This window comes from Heterocephalus glaber, unplaced genomic scaffold, assembly GCF_053883595.1.
Source record: "Heterocephalus glaber isolate CG9 unplaced genomic scaffold, H.glaber_assembly_v1.0 deba00000818, whole genome shotgun sequence".
Taxonomy (NCBI): Eukaryota; Metazoa; Chordata; class Mammalia; order Rodentia; family Bathyergidae; genus Heterocephalus; species Heterocephalus glaber.
This window is the reverse complement of record NW_028258164.1, coordinates 1,520,385-1,544,092: the sequence shown is the minus strand read 5'-3', so window position 1 is coordinate 1,544,092 and position 23,708 is coordinate 1,520,385. Positions and strand designations below refer to the sequence as shown.

The 23,708-nt window shown below is 37.8% G+C and overlaps 1 long non-coding RNA gene across 2 annotated transcripts in view; it reads left to right on the top strand.

Moving 5' to 3' along the window:
- Window positions 1-23,708, top strand: part of LOC147828926 (uncharacterized) — a 214,815-nt gene that overhangs the window by 179,828 nt on the left and 11,279 nt on the right. Inside the window, exon 5 of one of the 2 annotated variants that reach the window (XR_015449935.1) lies at window positions 5,369-7,645. The exons of the other annotated variant lie outside the window; for it this stretch is intronic. This is a non-coding gene — a long non-coding RNA (uncharacterized LOC147828926). Of the gene's footprint in view, window positions 1-5,368; window positions 7,646-23,708 lie in introns of those variants that run through there. 2 annotated transcript variants of the gene reach the window in all.

Here is a 23,708-nt window from a genome sequence, read left to right as displayed (position 1 = left end):
TTGGTATTTACACATGTGTGTCCTATTTATTTCACTTAAGAGTATGGCTTCAATATGCATCCATTTAGCTACAAATGTCTCTAGTTTCTCATTCTTTATGGCTGAGTAGTACTCCATTTTATTAAAAAACCACATCTTCTTTATCCAGTTTCCAGTTGATGGGCTCTTGGGCTATTTCCAAACCTTAGCTATTACAAACTGTGCCACTATAAACATAGGTCCACATATATCGCTGTGCTGTGATTCTTTTTAATTCTTTGGGGAAGATACCCACCAGGGGAATAGCTGGGTCAAATGGGACCTCTAGTCCTAGTTCTTTGAGGTATCTCCATACTGACTTCCACAGTTGTTGCACCAGTCTGCACTCCCACCAACAATGGAGAAGGGTTCCTTTCTCCCCACACCCCCACCAGCATTTGTTATTTGTTGATTTCTTGAGAGCAGCCATTCTTTCTGGGGTGAGGTGGATTCTCAGTGTTGTCATCTGCATCTCTCGAATGACCGGTGATGTTGAACATTTTTTCATATATTTTACTTCTTTGTCTGAAAAATGTCTGTTCATTTCAGATGCCCATTTTTGAATTGGGTCTTTGAATTTGGGGGGTCTGATTTTTTTCAATTCTTTATATAGTCTCCATAGTAGACCTTTGTCTGAGGTACAGCTGCTAAAAATTTCTTCCCATATTGTAGGTTGTCTCTTAGCTCTGTTGGTGGTTTCTCTTGCAGTGCAGAAGCTTTTCAATAAGATGAGATACAGTTGTTGATTCTTTGTGTTAGCTCCCGTGCTACTGAAGTTTTGTTCATAAAGTCTTTTCCTATGCCAATGTCATTGAGAGTTCTACCTATCTTCCAGCAAGTTTATTGTTTGTCTTGATATTTAGATCTTTAATCCACTTCAATGTTAGTTTAGTGCATGGTGATAGGTATGGGTCTAGTTTTAATCTTTGGCAGGTTGAAATCCACTTTTTCCAACACCATTTATTGAACAGGCTATCTTTCCTCCAATGAGGGTGGTTGGCTCCTTTGTCAAAGATGAGGTGGCTGAGTATGTTTGGAGTTGTTTCTGCATCTTCTAATCTATTCCACTGATCTTCGGGTCTGTTTCTTTGCTGGTACCATGCTGGTTTTATCACAGTAGCTTTGTAGTATAGTTTCAAGTTGGGGACTGTGATACCTCCTGCCATGTCTCTGTTGCCTACAATTGCTTTTGCTATTCTAGGTCTCTTCTTGTTCCAAATGAATTTTTGGATTGTTTTCTCTAGTTCTGTGAAGTATATTGTTGGAATTTCAATCGGTATTGCAATAAATCTATATATTAATTTTGGAAGTATAGCCATTTTCACTATATTCATTCTTCCTACCCAGGAACAAGGGATATCTTTCCATTTTCTTATACCCTCTTCAATCTTCTTCTTCAGAGTGCTGTAGTTTTCAGTGTAGAGGTCTTTTGCTTCCTTTGTTAGGTTGATTCCTAGATATTTCATTTTTTTAGATGCTATTATAAAAGGAATTATTTCCCGAATTTCTCAATGGGTCTGCTATTTGCGTATAAGAAGGCTATTGTTTTTTGAGTGTTGACCTTATATCCAGCTACTCTACTGAATCTGTCAATTAGGTCTAGAAGACTTTTGACCAAGTTTTTTGGGTCTTCTATGTAAAGTATCATATCATCAGCAAATAATGACAGTTTCACTTCTTCCTTTCCTATCTTTATTCCTTTTATTTCTTTCTCTTTTCTAATTGCTATGGCTAATGTTTCCAGAACAATATTTAACAGGAGTGGTGATAGTGGGCATCCTTGTCTTGTTCCTGATTTTAGCTTGAAAGTTTTCAGTTTTTGACCATTTAGTATGATGTTGGCTGTTGGTTTTTCATAGATAGCCTTAATCAGGTTGAGATAAAGACCTTCTATTCCAATTTTCTGTAGGGTTTTTATCATGAATTAGTACTAGATTTCGTCAAATGCCTTTTCTGCATCTATTAAGATTATCATATGGCTTTTGTCCTTGACTCTGTTAATATAATGTATTACATTTATTGATTTACAAATGTTGAACCATCCTTGCATCCCTGGGATAAATCTGACTTGGTCTGGATGTATGATCTTCTTGATGACACTCTGTATTCTTTTTGCCGGTATCTTGTTGGGGATTTTTGCATCTATGTTCATTAGGGAGATTGGCCTGTAGTTCTCTTTTGGGCTTGGGTCTTTCCCTGGTTTTGGAATCAAATTAACACTTGCTTCCAGGAAAGAATTTGGAAGCCTTGCCTCCCTTTCAATTTCCTTGATGAGTTTAAAAAGTAATGGCAATAGTTCTTCTTTAAATGTCTTGTAGAATTCAGCAGTGAACCCATCCAGACCTGGGCCTTTCTTTGTTGGCAAATTTTTCATTACATTTTCAATTTCACTCATTGTAATTGGGGTGTTTAGAATTTCTATATCTTCTTCATTTAACTTTGGCAATTTGTATGTATCTAGGAATCTGTCCATTTCTTCTGTGTTTTTCATTTTATTAGAGTTCAGGTTCTCAAAGTAGGTATTGATGATCCTTTGAATTTTTGCTGGATCTGTTGTGCCTTCACCTTTTTCATTCTTAATTTCATGGATTTCAGCCTTTTCTTTCCTTTTTTTGATAAGATTGGCTAAAGGTTTATTGATTTTATTTATTCTTTCAAAAAACCAGCTCTTTGATTCATTGATTTTTTTGTATTGTTCTCTTAGTCTCCATTGCATTGATTTCTGCTCTGTTCTTTATAATTTCCTTTCTTGTACAAGCTTTGGATTTGTTATGCTCTTCTTTTTCTAGGACCTTGAGGTTCTGCATTAGGTTATTTAACTGAGTTCTCTCTGTTTTCCTAATATGGGCATTCACTGCTATGAATTTCCCACATAGAACTGCTTTCATTGTGTCCCACAGATTCCTGTATGTTGTACTGGCATTATCATTTACTTGTAGAAACTGTCTAATTTCTTTCCTTTTTTTTTTGGTACCAGGGATCAAACTTGGGTCCTTGTGCTTGCGAGGCAGGTGGTGGAACCACTGAGCTAAATCCCTGGCCCTCTAATTTCTTTTTAAATTTCCTCTGTGACTCACTGGTTGTTCAGGAGAGTGTTATTCAGTTTCCATGTGTTTGTGGGTGTTTTGCGGTTTCTTAGGTTATTGATCTCCAATTTTATTGCACTATGGTCTGATAATATACAGGGGATAACTTGAATACTTTTACATTTACTCAGATTTTCCCTATGAGCTAGCATGTGGTCTATTTTGGAGAATGACCCGTGTGCAGCTGAAAAGAATGTGTATTCTGATTTTGTGGAGTGGAACACTCTATAAACATCTATTAAGTCCATTTGTTCAGTAGCTTGGTTCAGTTCTAGAATTTCATTGTTAATTTTTTTCCTAGCTGATCTGTCTATTTGTGATAGAGGGGTGTTGAGGTCCCCCACTATAATTATGTTATTGTTTATTTGGTTTTTCATGTCCATTAATATTTGTTTTGTATAGTTGGGGGCATTCGTATTTGGTGCATAAATATTGAGGATTGTCATCTCTTCCTCTTGGATTGTTCCCTTCACAAGGATGTAGTGACCATCTTTGTCTCTCTTAATTAGTTTTGGCTTGAAATCTACTTTGTCTGCAAATAAGACTGCTACCCCTGCTTTTTTCTGGGTTCCTGTGGTATGGAGAACTGCTTTCCATCCTTTTAATTTCATTCTATGAATTTCCTTTTGAGTTAGGTGTGTTTCTTGTATACAGCATATTGCTGGGTTTTGCTTCTTTATCCATTCTGTCGGTCTGTTTCTTTCAATTGGTGAATTGAGGCCATTAACATTGATAATTATAATTGAGAGATATTGACTCATTCTTGCCATGATGTTTTATTGTTGTTCGCTCTTTTCTTATTTTTCCCCCTCTCCCTTTAGTGCCTTACCTTGTGTGGTGTCTTCTCTCTGTTGGCCCTCATGGAGTTGTGAACTTCTTTGTCTTTTTCTAGGATATTGCATAAAATTGTTTGGAGTGCTGGTTTGGTGTTCATGAAATGTCTCAGGTGTTCTTTGTCATGGAAGTATCTAATTTCCCCATTGATTTTGAAAGATAATTTTGCAGCGTACAACAGTCTAGGCTGGAGATTATTTTCTTTTAGGGCTTGAAATACTTCACTCCAGGCTCTCCTTCATTTGAGGGTTTATGTTGAGAAATCTGCTGTGAATCTGATGGGCTTTCCTTTGTAGGTGATTTGTTTCTTTTCTCTAACTGCCTGTAGAATTTTGTTCTTCCGTTGGGTTTCTGGGATCTTGACTATTATATGTCTAGGTGTAGATTTTTTTTTTGATCGTGGCTAGTTGGAGTTCTATATGCTTCACTTATCTGTGTGTCCAATTCTCCACCTCTGTCTGGGAAGTTTTCTACTATTACTTCTGTGAACAGTTTTTTTATGTCAATTGTACTTTCTCCTGTTTTTTCGTGGACTCCTCTCAGTCTTATGTTATTCTTCTTTGCATCATCTAGCAGCTGTTGGATTGATTTCTAATGGTCCCTTACTATCTTTAAGAAATCTCTGTTTTCATGGTCCTTAACTGCGATCCTGTCTTCTATAACTGATATTCTGTCTTCAAATTCTCTTAGTTTGGTTTCCATGCTTTCAATGGAGTGTTTGAATCTATTTCATGGATTCCATTTATTTCTTATGTTGGGTGATCATGTTTTCCATTTCTTTCTTATGCTGGCCATTCATGGCTTCCAGCATGTTTCTGATCTCATCTATTTTCTTATCTGTTTCTGCTCTAGAGCTTCTAATCATGTCTTTCACTCTACTCACCATCTCTGTATTTATCTGGGGGATTATCTCTGCTTTGAATTTTTCTAGAGCCTCATGTAGCTGGTTTGTTACTTCCTGTGCTATCAGTTCAGGGTGCCCAGGTGGTTGATTATCTGACTTTTCCACCTCATTTTCCCCAGAATTTCCTTTTTGTGGAATGAAAACTTGCATTTGTGCCTTGCTTAAATGTCTTACCATTTTTGTTTTTGGTACTGTCCTTGGTTTAATTCCTGGGTTGATATTTCAAAATTGCTTAATGCAGTTATCTTTGTTGCTTGTGTTTAAAACCCTTGTGGAATGATTGCTTTTCAGAGGTGTCTTCCAGAAATAGCTTGTGTTTAAGTTTTGAGGCTCTAATGACTCTGAGGCTATTTTATTTTCCTTATACCAGGAAGGAAAACTGATTAGATCAATCACAACATGTTAGGCCAAATTTTACAATCAGCAATACCATAGCATCAAGCGCAGCTTAGAAAATGACAATTTGTGGTAGTTATTAATCTATCACATTTAACTATGTGAAGTATAATCCCCTGTGCCTCTGTAGTGTGGGACCACGTAGCAGAAAAGCCGGAAGGCGGTTGCGAGGGATGGAATTGGGCCTTGAAGGCACCTGCACGGCTAAGTGGAGCACCAGATGAAGGCGGGGCTCCAAGCCGCTCCCAGGACCCCACCATGCCGTGGGCAGGAACCAGAACGCAGCCAAGGATCTTCACGCTGCTTGGCTGACCCACGGAGAGGAGCACCGGATGAAGGCAGGGCTCCAAGCCGCTCCTGGGACCTCACTGTGCTCTGGGCAGGAACCAGAATTCAGCCCATTAGTTAAATATTAATAGAAATGAAATGTCTATTTCCAAGCTTTGGGGACAATCCAAGTTACATAGCACATTTCAACAGAGACAGCTGTAGTTACCAGAGAAAGGGATAGCACAGCACTATCCTAATTGCATGTGACACAGTGGCCTGAAGAAATCTGAAAATTAAGGCAAACAGAGTCATCCAGCAGCTTCCTTGAAAGAAGACCAGAGCTAACAGGTGTGTCATCAGGCAGGAGGGATGTAGGTACTTCTGGAAGTGGTGGACTGTTACCTCCCTGCCTCCCCTCCCCTCACAGGCTTCTAGGGGGCATTTTGCACTTCACAGGTTAGAATTCACAGGCCTTTTAATGGTCATTTAGGTGTTCCTTCCAAATCCCTCCTAGAAAACACAGATCCCAGATAGCACACATTCCTTTTAATCTCCAGCAGAAGAAGAAATAGAAAATCCTTCTTCCTATGATTTATTCATTTTAGACAGGAGGCTATTTTAATGTAGATGCCAACTGTGTACTTCTAAAGAGTTTATCACCCCCACAGCCTGGCATGGTGGCTGCTGGGCAGGAGTTGTAGAGCCCTCAAGTCTGAGTCCCCCAGGTGTACTTTTCTCTTAGACTTTCAGAAGTCTCTTCTTGAACTACTCAGAAAAAATGGCTCTTGATGGAGTTAGCTGTTCATGGGGGCTTATGAATAAGTGACCAAGACAGACTTTTGGCCTGGGGTTCACAGACCTAGCCATGGTATAACACTGTCAGAGATGCTGTCTGCCTCTGGTACCTGGTCATCAGCCATAGCTTGTGGGCTTACTGATTCCCACAGTGGCAGTACAGAGTTTTACCACTGTCCCAACCCAGCTCCACTTGTCTTGTCAGCTATTATTACTACATTATAAGGTGTAGTCACCAGTTCTCGGAGACACACACACACACACTATTGTTAGCAACTCCACAAGGTAAGCAGGGCAGGTACTATTATCCCAATGTGGCTGGTAGGGAATCTAAGGGAAAGGCTAAATGACTGGGCTAAAGGAATTCTGCTAGCCAACAACCTTAGCTTCTACTCTTAAAACCAATACTTTTTTTCTTTACATCCTGTATCTACTGTCCTTCTGGTCCTTTGTCATGTGTCAAGGAGGCAATGTAATAAAATAGCAAACCTCACAGTAGGAGATCAGAAGTATTTCCCCTCTCTAAGGGTTTTCTGAGGAATATCTTAAAATGGTCACTTTCTGAGTAAAAAATTTAGGCTAGAAAGAAAAGAATTTCCTTGTGGTTCTTAGGGATGATGAATGCAGTAAATGGGCATATTTTAAGGTGGATGTTTTAGAGTATTCACATATAACCAGGATTATTATAGGATACTTGGAAACATACCAGAGAAACTTTTTGTTTAAAAAGCTGGCCAAGAAAATAGGATTTTGGTATTTGTCAGGATAGGGGTGGAAGAGTTGGGGCTTGGGTATGGCATCAATCAACAAAAGGAAAGTAACGGGGTCGAGATTTAGCTCAGTGGCACCATGCCTACCTTGCAAGCACAAGGTCCTGAGTTCATTCCTTGGTACCGGAAGAAAAAAGAAAAGGAAAGTATATATAAATATAAAAATGTTCTGTCAGATTTTTTGCAGTTATTCAGTTATGGGGTAATTCAGTGTTTTTGTGAAGAACACAGCAATTATTTTCCCTAATCTTCTTTCTACTAGATTTGAATAATGTTTTGGTAACCAGAATAGTAGGAGTCTAGGGAAATTTTGAAGTGCTGTGAGATAAGGTAAAGGAAGGAGGAGTCAATGAGACTGTCTTGAAATGAGCCTTGGTCCAGAATATTCATGTCTTAAGAGTAGCTTTCTGAGTCTTCTAGAAAAAAGAAAGATGTTAACTCTGGAAGAATATTTCTGGAGCCTTACAGAGTACAGGGTCAACCCTGGGCCTCTAAAGAGACTATAGGAATCCAAGGGGCTGCTCCTGGGTAAATTCACAGCTTATGGGACGTGAATATTATGTACTACAAACATGTACTAGTAAAAAAAATAAAAATTGAAAAAAATAATATGAGTTACAAAGGTAATATTCATTTGGTGATAAAAGAAAGACTTGCTCAGCAAATTGTGCTAAAGAAGAAAAAAGCTGAGAAGCACAACCAGGAGGTAAAGGAAAAGAAAGGATTAGTATTTAGAGCACACCAGAGATCACCCCCAAAGCAGACCCTCTGCAAGTAAAGAAGGCAGGAGACTTATATTGAGAGAACTTAGACATCTTTACATCAGAAATAGTCTTCATCAAGTGTGGAGGTAGGTACGCCTCCGAGCATGCTCAGTTCAAGGTCATACCCAGAGGTTCACAATGTCAGGGTGAGGCTGCTGAATTCAAGTCAGCTGGAGGCCAAAGAGCCCAGGACAAGACAGCAGGGAACACACAGAATGTTACAGACTGAACAAATCGTGTTCCAGCCTCACCACCAAAAAGAAGCCTGAACTTCAGTGAAACTAAAGATACTGGCTTTCAGGGATTGTCCACTACCCCTTCATAAAGCTACAGCTGGCTTGCTGGGATTAATCAAAACAGACAGGAACTCTCTCTGACCACTTTGTCAGTGACAGCAGAGACACATCTTGAAGTGGATATTTTTTTTTCTTGTTTTTGTTGTGTTTATTCTTGATTGTTCTTGTTTTTATGTGGATGTGAAAACAGTTTCTAGTTTTCTTCTTGTTCTGTTTTGTTCTTTTTATTTCTTCCTTCCTATCTTCTTCACCTGTTTCTCAAAGTTTGCTTAATCTTCCTCCAGCCTTGCTTCTAATTTCTTCCTCCTCTTTTATTTCTCTATTTTCCCCCTAACTTCTTTTAAATTTTCTACCCTGAGGGTAAAATCACCATACTGAGAGTTTATTTACTCTATACGATTTTCTGTTTTATTTTAGAATTTGTTGTAAACCTAGTTCATACAGTTAAAGGTGGCAAATTAATAGCTACCACAATTAGTCATTTTCTAGGCTACATTTGATGCTATTATTATACCTGATTGTAATATTTTGGCCAAGGTGACATAATTGTTCTGATCAATTTTTCTTCCTGGTATGCCAAGACAGATTGGCTAAAGGTCAAAAACAATTCTATAAGCCAGTGCCAAAGAACTAGGGGCTAAGCCAAGTAGGCACCTCATTCTCATCCCCAATACATTGAAGAAGTAGCATCTTGTAAGACTCAAAAACCAAAAGTCAAAAAAAAAGAAAGAGAGAAAATATTTAGGGCTGGGGATTTAGCTCAGTGGTTCCGGCGCCTGCCTCACAAGCACAAGGTCCTGAGTTCGATCCCTGGTACCAAAAAGAAAAACAAAAAACAAAAAAACCCCAAAAGCCAGCTACACTTGGAAGACATCTCTGAGAAGTGGTCATTTCTTAAGGGTTCTAAATACTACCAGTAAAGCTACTTGCCTTAAACAATTTGAAATCGTCAATCTAGGGGTAAAATTTTTAAAAAATAGAAAATGAGAAAACACTTGAGATGCAACCCCAGACTTCCAGCTTACCAAAGGCAAACCTAGGAGGCAATGAGGTGGAACAAGTGGAAAACAACCTACCTGGACTCTCTGAAGTGGTAACAGTGGAAGTAACAAAGCAGATGAATGAGGCTCTAGAAAAAATCAAATCAGAAATAATTTCCATAACTACAGAAATGGTGACCATAGTGAAAAACATGCTTAGTGAATCTAGAATAGATACAAGTAAAAAAAAAAAAAAAAAAAAAAGAGGAACTTAGGAAAATGATGGAAACCATGAACGCCTAACATAGGAAAGAAATGAAATCTATGAAACAGATTCAAATAGATATCCAGGAAATTAAAAATTCCATTGAAAGTATATACAGCAGAATGATCCAGTGTGAGACCAGAATATCAGCTATAGAAGACAGGATTGTGGTTAGTGATCATGAAAAGAAAGACTTCTTAAAAGTAGCAGAGGACCATGAAAACTCAATCCAACAGCTGCTAGATGATGCAAAGAAGAATAACATAAGATTGATCAGTCAATAAAAAGCTGGAGATAGCACAAACAACATGAGAAATTTGTTCACAAAAGTAATGGCAGAAAACTTCCCAAGCAGAGAAAAAGAATTTGACATACAGATAAGTAAGGTATATACAACTCCATTTAACCATGATAAAAAAAATCTACACCAAGGCATATAATAGTCAGCATTCCAGAAATTTAACACAAGAAGAGATTATTAAAAGCTGTTAAAGAAAAGAAACAAATCACCTATAAAGCAAAGCCCATCAGAATCACAGCAGATTTCTCCACACAAACCATCAAGACAAGGCGAACTTGGAGTAAAGCACTAAAAGAAAACAACCTCCAACGAAGATTGATGTACCCTGAAAAACTATCTTTCAAAATTAATGGAGAAATAAGATACTTCCATGACAAAGAACACCCAAGGAAATTAATAACCACCAAACCATCAGTTCAGAATATTCTATAGGACATTCTAGAAAGAGATTACAAGGACAACAACTCCATGAACCCCAACAGAATGAATCCACCAGGCAAGGCAAGCAATTAAACAAAAGAGGAAAAAGAGAAAAAAAACACCAATAGGAAAATAACATGACAAGGAAAAGTCAATACACATCAGTTATAACCATCAATGTTAATGGTCTCAATTCACCAATCAAAAGAAACAGACTGTGACAAAATGGATCAAGAACCAAGATTCAACATATGCTGCATGAAAGAAACATATTTAATTTTAAAAGTTCATAGACTGAAAGTCAGAGGGTGGGAAACAATTCTTCATGTGACAGGAACCCAGAATAAAGCAGAATAAAGCTATTCTATTTGAAGATAAAGTGGATTTCAAGCCAAGACTGATTAAAAGAGACAAAGAAGGTCACTACATCCTTATAAAGGGAAAAATCCAAGAGGAAGAGATAATCGTAAATAAATATATTTATATGTATATATATGCAGCAAATACTTGTGCAACCAACTATATAAAACAAATATTAACAGACATAAAAAAATCAAATACGCACTAATACAATATTCCACTGTCACAAATAGATAAACTAGACAAAAATTTAAAATGAAATATCAAAACTGGGAAGGGGAAAGGAAAGAAAGGAAAGGAAAAATTATGAGAAAAGAAAAAAATGGAAACAAAATCTATGTAAATAGGGAAGGGTGGAGGGGGTGAAGGGCACACAGGTAATGGGGAAAAAAATAACCAAGATACATCACGTACAGGTACAAGCACCCAATGATAAATGTAAACATATTGTAGACCTAAAATGTACTAATAAAAGAATTTTAAAAAAAACTGAACCAAACTTTTTTTGTCTACTTTTAGTAGATGTCTACAGAGTGTTCCACTCCACAACATCGGAATACACATTCTTCTCTGTACATGGGACATTCTCCAAAATAGACCACATACTAGCCCATAAAACATGCTTAAGTAAGTGCAAAGGAATTAAAATTATCCCATGTATGTTATTAGATCATAGTGCATTGAAATTGGAAATCATTGGCAAAAGAATCCACAAGAACTTAAACATATAGAAATTAAAACCATCTTGAACAACCAATGGGTCATAGATGAAATTAAAGAATTATACAGTTTCTACAATTAAACAATAATGCCAATACAACACACTAGAACTTATGAGACACAAGCAGTCCTATGAGGGAAATTTATAATGGTGAATCCCCACACTAGAAAAATTGAGCAAGTTCAAATAAACAACGTAATTTTGAACAACAATCTTTTAGAAAAAGAAGAGCAAGTCAAGCTCAAAGCTTGTATGAGGGAAGAAATCATAAAGATCAGAGGAGAAATTAATGCAATGGAGACTAAGAAAACAATACAAAGCATCAATGAATAGAAGAGCTAGTTCTTTGAAAGATTAAATAAAATTGATAAACCCTTTGTCAACCTTATCAAAAAAGAAAAGGAAAGACTCAAATCCATGCTGTTAGGAAAGAAAAGGGTGAAATTACAACAGATCCTGCAGAAATCCAGAAAATCCTTAATAACTACTTTGAGAACCTGTATTTTAATAAGATGGAAAACAAGAAATAGACAGGTTCCTAGATACATATGAATTATCAAGATGAATCAAGAAGATATAAAAACTCTAAACCAGCATGGTACTTGCTAAAAGACAGGCATGGTACGTGCAAAAACGAAACAATGTCAGTCAATGAAATTAAAGATGTAATTTAAAATCTACCAGCAAAGAAAACTCCAGGCCCTGATGGATTCACTGCTGAATTCTACAAGAAATTTAGAGAAGCTTTTATGTTGATGCTTCTCAAACTCTTTAATGAAATTGAAAGGGAAGCAATATTCCCAAATTCATTCCTGGAAGCAAGCATTACACTGATACCAAAACCAGAGAAGGACCCAACCAAAAAAGAGAACTAGAAGCCAGTCTTCCTAATGAACATAGACACAAAAATCCTCAATAAGATACTGGCAAACAGAATGCAGCAAATCATCAAGAAGACTACATTCCATGACCAAGTAGGATTCATCCCACGGATGCAGGGATGGTTCAACATATGCAAATCAATACAAGTAATACACCGTATTAACAGAGCCAAGGATAAAAACCACATGATCATCTCAATAGATGCAGAAAAAACATTTGATAAAATCCAGCATCCACTTATGATAAAAACCACATAGTCTTTATCTCAACGTGATAAAAGCCATCTATGATAAACAGCCAACATCATACTAAATGGACAAAAAACTGAAAGCTTTCTCTAAAATCAGAAACAAGACAAGGATATCCACTATCACCACTCCTATTCATTAGAGTTCTGGAAACATTAACCAGTGCAATTGAACAAAAAAAAGAAATAAAAGAAATAAGGATAGGAAAGGAAGAAGTTATATTATCATTATTTGCTGATGACATGATACTCTACATAGAAGACCCCAAAAGCTCCACCAAAAGATTTCTAGATTTAATAACCAAATTTAGTAGTATAACTGGATACAAATTCAACACTCAAAAATCAATAGCATTAAATTCTGTAAAATCTGTGGTAATGTCTCCTAGATCTTGATATTGTAATTTTAAAAATGTATAATTGATATTGTGTAACAAGAAGAAAAGGTCTAAAGGTTCAGGGGAAGTGGGAGGGGTAGGGGAAAGGAAAAAAGGGAAAAATATGAGAAAAGGAAAAAAATGGAAGCAAAGTCTTTGCAAATAGGGAAGGGTGGAGGAGGGGAAGGGAGAGAAGGAGAAAAAAATAAGAATCAAGAAAAATTCCTCACCAGTTTTGCATTTTTGTATTTGACTACTCATTTAAATGGGATAAATGTGTCATCAAGGTGAAAGTCAGTTTATTTGTGCTATATTTCAATATTGTGTACAATACTGTGTACAATACAGTTACAAAATGGAGGGAGGAATGGGGAAAAAGGGCAGGATATACCATGTACAGGTGCAAGTTCCCAATGATGAGTGTTATCATTATGTATGCCTAAAATGTACCAATAAATGTTTTGCTATAAAAAAAAATCAATAGCATTTCTGTACACAAACTCACTGAGAAAGAAATTAGGGAAACCACAACTTTCACAATAGCATCCCCCAAAATGAAATAGGAATCAATCTAATGAAAAAAGTAAAAGACCTTTCATTGAAAATTACAATACTTTGCAAAAGGAGATCAAAGAGGATATCAGAAAATGGAAAGATATACCTTGTTCTTGGGTAGGAAGAACCAATGTGGTAAAAATGCCCATACTTCCAAAATTGTTATACAGATTTCATGCAACCCTGATCAAAATACCAATAGCATATCTCAGAGAATTATAGAAAACAATCCTAAAATTCATTTGGAACCAGAAGAGACCTGAAATAGCAAAAGCAATTCTGGGCAACAAAGGCATGTCTAGGCCATGACAATCCCTGCCTTCAAATTATACTTCAAAGCTACTGTGATAAAAACAGCATGGTACCTGCAAAAACAAAACAAAACAAAAAACAGACCTGAGGATAAGTGGAACAGATTAGAAGATACAGAACCAACTCCAGACACACTCAGATACCTTATCTTTGCCAAAGGAGCCAAATACCTTCACTGGAAGAAAGATAGCCTCTTTAATGGTGCTGGAAAAACTGGCTTTCCACATGCCCAAAATTAAAACTAGAGCCATATCTTTCACCATGCATTAAACTAAAATTGAAATGGATCAAAGATCTAAATATTAAAACAGAAACACTATATATGTTGGAAGATAGAATACATAGAACTCTTGAAGACATTAGTGTAGGCAAGGACTTTATGAACAAAACCCGTATCATACAGGAACTTATCATAAAGAATCTGCAACTGGGATCTCCACTTATTAAAAAGCTTCTGCACATCAAGAGAAAGCACCAACAGAGTGAAGGGACAACCCACAATGTGAGAAAAAAATTTTCCAGCTGTTCCTAAAACAAAGCACTAATATCTAGAATATACAAAGAATTCAAAAAAATCATACCCTCAAAATTAAAAGACCCAGTCCAAAAATGGGCATCTGAAATGAATAGACATTTCTCAGATGAAGTAGAAATGGAAATATATGAGCAAATATATGAATAAATACATGAAAAAATTGTTCAACATCACTGGCTATTTGAGAAATGCAAATTAAAACAATGCTGAGATTCTATCTCATTCCAGAAAGAATGGCTATTATCAAGAAAACAATCAATAGCAAATACTGACAGGGCTGTGAGTAAAAAGGAACCCTTTTCCACTGTTGGTGGGAGTGCAGACTGGCGCAACCACTGTGGAAATCAGTATGGAGATTCCTCAAAAACCCTAAAACTAGAGGTTCCATTAGACCCAGCTATTCCCCTTCTTGGTATCTTCCTGAAAGAATTAACATCATCATACCACAGTGATGTATACAAATTCATGTTTATAGCAGCACAGTTTGTAATAGCTAAATCTTGGAAAGTACCCAAATGCCCATCAACTGATGAATGGATAAAGAAGATGTGGGTTTAAAAAAAAAAAAATACAATGGAGTACTACTCTGCCACATAAAAGGATAAGCTGGAGACATTTATAACTAAATGGATGCACTTTTAGATCATACTCTTAAGTAAAATAAATTGGATATACATGTTCCAGTATCTCATGTTTTCTCTGGTGTGAGAAACCAAAAGTGTAAATAAGTGTAAAATGTACAATAGATATTGGGAAACGGGAAAAAAAATGTCCAAATGAGACTGGGAACAAAGGAGAGGGGAGAGGGAAAGGAAAGAAGAGACAAGAAAAAAAGAATAGAAGGAAAAAATGGAAACAAAACTTTTGTAAATGCAGAGGGAAGAGGGGTTGAAAGGAGGAGAGAGGAACAGGATGAAAAAAGCAGCAAGATATATCATGTATAGATACAAATTCCCTATGTGGGATGTTATCATTACATATAAAATGTACCAATAAAATAGAGGGGAAAAAATTGCCAGACAGGAATGCCTCTGGCTGGAGAATTTAGTATTAGAAAGGGTGATCAAAATGTGGCAAATGCTTAAATTTTTTAAATTTACCACAGTAAAAGACACATCACTATTATAATACCCCTCAAAATTCTCCTTCTTGCTTTGAACATACTTACTTCATCATTCTTGCCATGTTCTGAAGCAGTTCTAGAAGTCCTCTTTCTTGAGTGTCTTTAGTTCTCCTGCTGTGGCTGCTCAAGGTCCTGAGCAGATTCAAAATGCTGACTTTTTGTGATCATATTGACTTTGGGGGTGCTGCATCTGGGAGGCCAGGGGGCTGAGGGTCCCCAGATTCACCCTTGTCAGGTTTGGCTCTCTCTTTGATGTCAAAAGAGAAAGTGGAAATTGAAGAGAAGACCAGTGCAAAGCAAAAATGTTATTGCAAGAAGCTGTACAAAGCCACTCTGGAGAGTGGGGGCACCAGCGCTGGGTCACCACTGAGTGCAGGCCAGCAGTGCTGTTCATATAGAGTTGGAATCCCATCCCCACTCTCTGCTTTGGAGGGTCACTACTTGATTGATTATTGGACTGATCACTAAGGGGTTGGGTTTGGTGGGCTAGTTTTGAGGGGAGAAGTAACCTACTTAAAGAGGAGTTTAGGTGGGACAGTATAAGCAGCAGTCAAAGGTCAAACCACAGACTGTCAGCTCAGGTGCTTGCTGTGATGTGGAGGCTAATTCCTTTCCACTTCTTAAAGGGGTGTGGCTCCCTTTCATAGGTAGGTTTTGACATTTACTCCCCTTAATCTCTGTGGAGGAGGAAAAATTGTAAGGTCTAATAGAGGATTAGAAAAGTTCAAGGACTTGCAGGTGAGAAATATTTCTCCTGGGTCTTTAACTGACTGGATCTGTCAGGTTAGAGGCCAAGAGGCAGAGCTGGTTCCCTATACCCTGTGGCCAGTGCCTCAGCCAGCCATATTAAGGAATTGTTACCCAATAGTGACTGGGTCCCTGCCAGTGGTGTAGAGATCAGAGTCAGGGTCAGGACAATCAACAGCATTCCAGCTATATGGGAGTTGACAAGAGAACTGTAACACTATAAGGAGAGAGATAATAGTCCACAAAAGCAGCCACAGCAAGGGGCATCTTAAACCCTCCTGGTCAATGGGCACTTCCAGCACAAAGAAAAGACAGCAATGGAGTCATTTATCTTACTGTCTTTTGAAAAGAAGTCTGAGATCCTCCACAGGTTCACAGGTATACTAGGATTTAGATGTTACTTTGGGCTGCAGTGGTGGGGTGTCACTCTCCAGGCCTCCAGAAGCAGTCCACCATTTCACCTGGAAATGGTGAATCCAGGTGTCCTGTCCCATCACCTTAACAGCAGTAGGGATGAAAGGGATCACTGTGTAGGGACTCTCTCGTTGGAGTTTGGTCATGTCCTGTGTGTCTAGGACTTTTACTAGTGTCAGGGTTCCTGGACAAAAGAGAGGCTCACTAGGTGGAGTAGGTCCAGGGTTTGTCTTTCTCAAGGCTGATAGGATTTGCTGAAGTAGACTAAGAATCTCACTTGCCTCAAATCTCCCTCAGTTTCCTCATCCACTAGGATGCCATTCCTAAGGAACAGTTCCCCACATAAGAGCTCAAAGGGTGACTATTCCTAAAGCCCGGGGAAATTTCTGGCCCATATAAGGGCCACAGGTAGGAGCTATTTCCAAGAGGCCTCACATTCTTGTGCCAGCTTAATCAAGTACCTTTTGAATATCCCATTAGACCATAGTACCTGTCCAGATGATTGTGGCCTATAGGTAGTCAATGGCAAAGGCCTTGGAGATGTCTTGAGTGACCTCAGAATGAAAGACAAGGCCATTATCACTCTGGAAGCTATGAGGAATCCCAAACTGTGGAATGATCTCATGGACAAGGACCTTAATTATCTCTCTTGCCTTCTCTGACCTGGTAGGATAGGCCTCTATACATCCTGTGTGTGTGCGTCAACCAGGACTAGGAGGAACTGGTTGTCTTGGCCTCCTGGAATGTGAGTAAAATCAAGTTGCCGATCCTCTCTGGGATAAGCATCCTGGTATTAGTCCCCCAGTGGCTATAAATGGGCATTCTGAGAGTTTGTTTTTAGGTGGGTCTCACAACTCTTAATGACCTACAGTGTCTAGTTCTTTTACCTGAAAAGCCTTTTTGACCAGGGTGAAGGTATTCTTTTGTCCCAAATGACAGGTGTCATGGATGCCTTTGACCACCTTCCAGACTAGGCAGCTAGGCAGGAAGAGACATCAGGCAGAAGTGGCCTACCACCCATCAGAATTTAAAATCCATCCCTGATCTTGGGCATGCTGCTCCTCTTAGTGTACTCAGGTGGGGTACTGTGCAACAAAATGGCTGACCACAAAACAGGGTATTCAAGGTGTTGGGAAGCAGCTGCTTTGGCCTCTTTGTCAGCCCTTTTATTTCCCATGGTAATAGAGTCTTGTCCTTTTTGATGTCCTGGGCATAACAGCTGCTACCTCAAGAGGCAAGTGTACAGCCTCTACCAGTTGCAAGATTCCTGGAGCATGTTTTATAGGAGATCCTCTTGAGTTTAACAGGCCTTGCTCTTTCCAAATAGCAGCATGGGCAGGCATCAAATGAATAGCATACATAGAGTCAGTATAGATGTTAACTCATTTGCCCTTAGCCAACCAGAGAGCTTGAGTAAGAGCCTGAGTTCTGTCTTCTAGGTGCTGCTGCCCAGGGCCAGGGAACATGACATAGTACCTCTGAGAGTTCTACTATCACATATTCAGCTCTCCTAACTCCCTTTCGAATGAAGGAGATTCCATCTGTAAACATCTCAACCTCAGGGTCCTTAAGAGCCTGATCAAATAACCCTTGCCTCAACTGTTGAGTTAGATTAGGATCAGCACAATCATGCAGTGTCACATTTCATTACCATGGTGCAGTGCAAAGGATGAGACTGGTTGGAGTCCATGTGCAGTTTAACCTCTGAGAGGGCCCAGAGGGGCTGCCTTAACCAAGACCCCTCAGCATGAAACGATCTCAGGAAAAAAGCCCCAATCTGAAGCTTCTGTGGCTTTTTATTGATAAGCAATGGACACTTATGCAGGAATTTATGTAGGGGGCAGGGGAAGGGCAAGATAAAGACAGGGTGATCTGCTACATGACTGCCAATCTAATTAACAAATTGGCGTATGAGGAAGACAAGGGCCAGAGCATATATACTGAAAGACAATGTGTTTTGATCTTACGTAGCCTTTGGCCCTGTAGGCTATCTTTTAAACTTTAACTATGCATTCTGGGAGGTTTTTGGCTTTTGGCCCCAAAAGTTCCCTTATCTCTGCACATCAGTCTCATGCATACCTCTGGCCAGGGCCCCCACAATGCTGGTGTTCAGTTAGTTCCCAGGGATCAGGCAGGAAGAGTGGCCAGGTTGAGGCCTTGACAGGACCCTCTAGTAGGAGGACCTTGTATTTTAAAATCTGAGTGTCTGAGACCCAAGGATAGATTGGTTCCTTAAGGAGCCTCCCAGTGTCATGAGGAGACTTTAAAGTAAGAGCCCACCCTTGAGTGAGTTTACAGCTTCAACTACTAAGATTCCTGTAGTAGCCAGTGCTTGCAGGCAGCCTGATTACTTAGTTACTGGATCCAATTCTTTGCTTAGATAAGCTACAGGCTGGGGACTGGGCACAGCGATTAGGTGAGGACCCCCATCTCTCTGTCAAAAAGAGAGTATAATTTTCATGGTTGCAGACCCCTATTGTGGGGGCCTTGAGCAGTGCTTGTTTTAGCTCCTGGAAGGCAGAGTTGGCCTTTGGACCCCAAGTGAGGAGGTGAGTCTGAGCCTTCTGTGTCTTTTTGAGAAGCGGAATAAGAGGCTAGGCCTTTTCTGCAGACCCTGGAATCCAGATTCTACAAAATCTGGGGTTATGGCTTGTATCTAGATGTTCCTCCGAAAGCCTCATGTAGCTGTAGTGGGTCTTTTCAGAGGTGGCTGGATCTAGGGTTTGTGCTGCTGGAAACAAGGATTTTAAATCCTATAATATTTCAACCAAAACTAAGATGTACGAAAAGGATAGTAAATAAAGTATGCATGCTCATTTTTATGTTGTATACTGAGGAGGTCAACAGATTTGGTTCATTTTTTACCCTGATAGAAACACTTAGGAAATAAATATTTAGCCAAGATACTATAAAAGTATTAGGATTAATACTTTTCAAATCAATAGAAAAAGAAAACCTAATAGAGGAAAAAAAAAATCAAGAAATCTTAATATTAGATAGCCACTATTAAAAACAACAGTGATAATTATAGATATAAAATCACATATTGGCTTTTAAAGAAATCTGTATTTTCATGAGAATCTATTAAAAATAGATAAAGCATAAAATAAATCAAGGGATGGATAAAAATATGAGAAATGCAAATCAGTAATAAGTAGAGAATCTTGATATTAGCCATAAAATATAACTCAAGGCAAAAGCAATTCTTTAGATTAAGGGGGAAGTTTTCATGTTGCTAAAATGATGCAATCCTGACAAGGGGGAAAGATGTGGACCCCCTTCCCCCACAGCCTGCAGAGCACTCCCTGTAGCACTCAGGGCACTGTACTTGATCAATCAAGTCAGAAACACATCATTGCGCATTCATAGACTCCCCTCTGGCTCTCAGAGTCACCTACTTGAAAACATGGGTCCTGCGAAGAGACCTCCCTGTGTGTCACAGAATGGTCAAATTAATATCTGGCTTTGGAGAAATTCAGTTCCTCCCCAACCACAGCTTTCAAGTGAGCAGTAAACTGTGCATTTGCTGTACAGACACAGCTTCAAGCTCTTCTCCCTAGCACACACTTCCAACCACTACTTAGAAATTCTGGGGCTACTGCCTTTTCCAATCCTAGCTACTTCCATTTATGCACCTAATGTGTGTAGTAGAAAATCTACTTTGGCTAGAAATCCAAGCTAAATTTTCCAATTCCATTTAGCATCCCCATCTGATTTCCAAGTATCTTTTTCAATTAGTTTATAAAGTGAAAATAGAAAGCTGTGGATAATTAACAACCTCCAGGCCTCCAAAATAGGGGCCATTAACTGTAATGAAAATACATTACAATCATATATAAGAAGAAATTGATAAAATCACATTCTAACACTCCTAATCCTTAAATGAACAAAGGGATGAAGAGCAAAATAGGAAGTATATGAACAAAAAGGAGTTTGAGAGAAAATAACATTGAAATTTATTCTCTGCAAAAGATACTCATGCTTTCATGTGTTCATGAAAAAATTTAAAACACGTCATCAGATTCTGAGCTTTAAATAGAATCACAATAAATCCTCAACAGTGACAATTCTGTTTGCCATATTCAGATTGTAAAACTAAAATCAGAAATTAACAATATGATACAGCAGTAAAATATAATTTAAAATGAATCAGAAATATCAAGCAATCGTAACCCTTTGGTCAAAGGGGAAATTAAAATCACAATTTCAGGTAATTAAATTGTATCAGATAGCAGCTCTTGGTCTCACTTCTGATCCAGCTATCTCCATGGCACATAGATTATGTGTGTTTTGCAGATACAAGCTCACTTCAAAGGTGAGTCATGCCCAGTATTCTCAGATTCTCTGCCAGGAAATACAGGAGGTTCATGTGAGACTGGGAGTCAGTGAATAAATACTTCCCTGTCTGCAGGGATGACACTTCCCTGGCACCTTTAGGAGAGTCCTCAGAATGCTCTTGCGAGATCAGGCTCTATCTCATCACAACGATCTCACTAATGCATCCATGTGTTGGAGTTCCCTCTTTCCTGTTTCATGCTCTGTGGCCCCTCATTCCCACTTTCTGGAATCACTTCTCAAATCAACTCACAGCTTGTACACAAGCTCTTGTCTCAGACTCAAATCCCTTTCCAAGCCACGTCTTGGGAAGCAGCCCTTCTGAGCGGTATCCAGAGCCCAGTTCACTAATCAGATGGCAAGGCGGACTCCATTTCGAGGGATGTCTGGGGATGTTGCTGGATTGTCCATCAGCACTGACTATATTTAACTACAGAATTCAGGCTCAAGTAAACGCAGACTAGGGTATCAAAGCAGAGTGCAAATGTTTTGTCTTGGTTTTATGGAAATTACAAAACTCATAAAAATTGAGAAGGGAAAGGAGAAGAAATTAATTGCCTCATCTGTAATAGTTTAGAGTTGAAAAATGTCATCTAAAGCCAAGGAACCAAGTAGTAGAAATATAATAACATTCAATAATACAAAGATAAAGAACAAGAAAGATAATATTCTCAATAAAAATCTGTTAGAGGAAAAAGTCTAATTTTTAACACTGCTGGATAGGGAACTAATAGAAACTGTACTGTCCAAAATAATAGAAGGCACTAGAATAAAACATGCAGACCTTTCTTAACATCAATAAAGTACCTATACACAGGCAGAGAAAACAAAGGCATTTTTTAAACTGCTGATCTGGAAAGGTTAAAAATAAATAGTAGGCAAATGACCTTCAAAATAAAGATAGGGTCAAGATTTTAAGATTAAAAAGGTGGAATTCAGACTAAAAAGCAGTAAATAATGCATAAAAATACTTTTCTTAAGTCACAACTCACAGTGACGCTATAATTATAATTCTTTTGTGCATCAAGTAACACTTGAATGCTCTGCAAAAATTACAGAACATACAAGAAGAAACACATTTTATTAATATAATTCACATTATTAGACCTAAAGAGACAAATATAGAATTCTATGTATAGTCACCAAAAAACATTTAAAAAATAATTGAGCAACCATTACATTGAAGTAAAATGAGAAAAGATGTATATTCCCAAAAGTTAAAATTGTGCTTAAAGGGAGGCATTTCTAATAAAATTACGTGCAAGATAATTATAACGTATTATAACATTGTGCTGGAGGAAGGAGCTGATACAATTAGCCAAGAGAAAGAAATGAGAGATGTCAAATGGAAATGAGAAGTTAAAACTATCATTATCAAAATGATTACATACTTGAAAAACTTAAATAATTTTTATACATACAAATAGACACAACATAAAAGATGATAAAAGACCACATTTGTGATGGTAACAAAAAAGATTAAAAGCCTAGGAATAAATTTACCAAGAAAAGTGTAAGACTATGCAAAAACAATAGCACAACTTTAAAATTTTACTGAAGAATTAAACCAATAAAACCATATACTATATTCTTGGGCCAAATATTATAAAGGCATCAATTTAATATATTTTTAAGGCAAATATCAAAGTTATTTTAAAAGATGGACAAAATCATTCTAAAGTTCTTAAAGTGCATATGTGTGTACATGTATGTATGAAAACTCAGAGAAGGACTTGAGAGTAATGAGGTCAGAGTCTAGTGCTACTAGATCTAAAATATATTTTATGATTTTAAAGTAGGGTGGTAAAAGGCTCATGAATAGACAAGCAACTAATGGAACTGAATACATATTCAATAATAGACCCAAATGCTTATAGTAACTTAGTATATGATAAAGGTGGAATTTCAGATGCAACTTGAAAATGGACTTTTTAATAAATAATGTTAGGACAATTGGATAGCCATTTGAAAAATAAATTAAAACCATATCTCACTGTATATAAAAAGTCAGTAGAAAATGAAAACTAGGAAAGTGTTAGATGAAAACAAATTCTTGAATAACCTTAGAATGATTGACTGATAACTTTTACATAAAGATTAAAACAAATGTGTGGTGAAAAAAAAAATAAGTGAAATCAAAAGACAAGGGACAAGTTGGGGGAGTTTGTAAGTCACATTACAGATAAATAACTAATCTAATAATCAAGCCTGGAAATAAAGATTAATAACTTAATAGAAAAATGGGGAAAGTATATGAACAGGCAGTTCAGAAATGTATGGCTCTTAAATACAGTCTCACATTTAGTAAGTAAAATGTAGATTTCCTTACCAATACTGATAGGACTAATAGAAGAGTAAAATACACTGATGAGCATGTAAAGTGGTTAAAATTATGGAAGATAATCTTGTAGTGTCTTAAAAAAAGGATATAACTCTGCCCCATCAATTTCACTTCCAGGAATTGGTCCTACAGATGAGCTTATATGTAGGTGACGTACAGAGCCATACAACTAAGCATTATCTGTAATACCTGAGATTGATGCCCATCAACAGAAAACTGGTAAATAAATTCTGGTGTGTTCATGAAAATGAGATATCATGAAGCTATTTTTAAAAGCAAAAATGGTTTCTATACAATGATATGAAAAGACCATTGTATTGGTGCAGGAAACTAGACATAAGAATGGAGGCCCAATTGACCTTTCCCACGGACACGAAGGAGGGAACAGCAAGCTGATCCTCCTTTGGCAATATGCCAGTATGTTGGCACACTGCAAGTTCCAGCATAAGTCAACAACAGCTGAGATCTAGTTTAGAGAAATACTTACCTGTACACTTTGCAAATAATGAGAAACAGATGAATTTTCTATTAACCTAATTGCTTTCTCTCTAGTCTAAGTTGAATAAAAGCAAGGTGAGCCAAATGCTCAGGGCTCTTTATCCACTAGAGGCAAGAGCCCTCTGGCCCCTCTTTCAAAATTATCTCTCTCTTGGGCTAGGG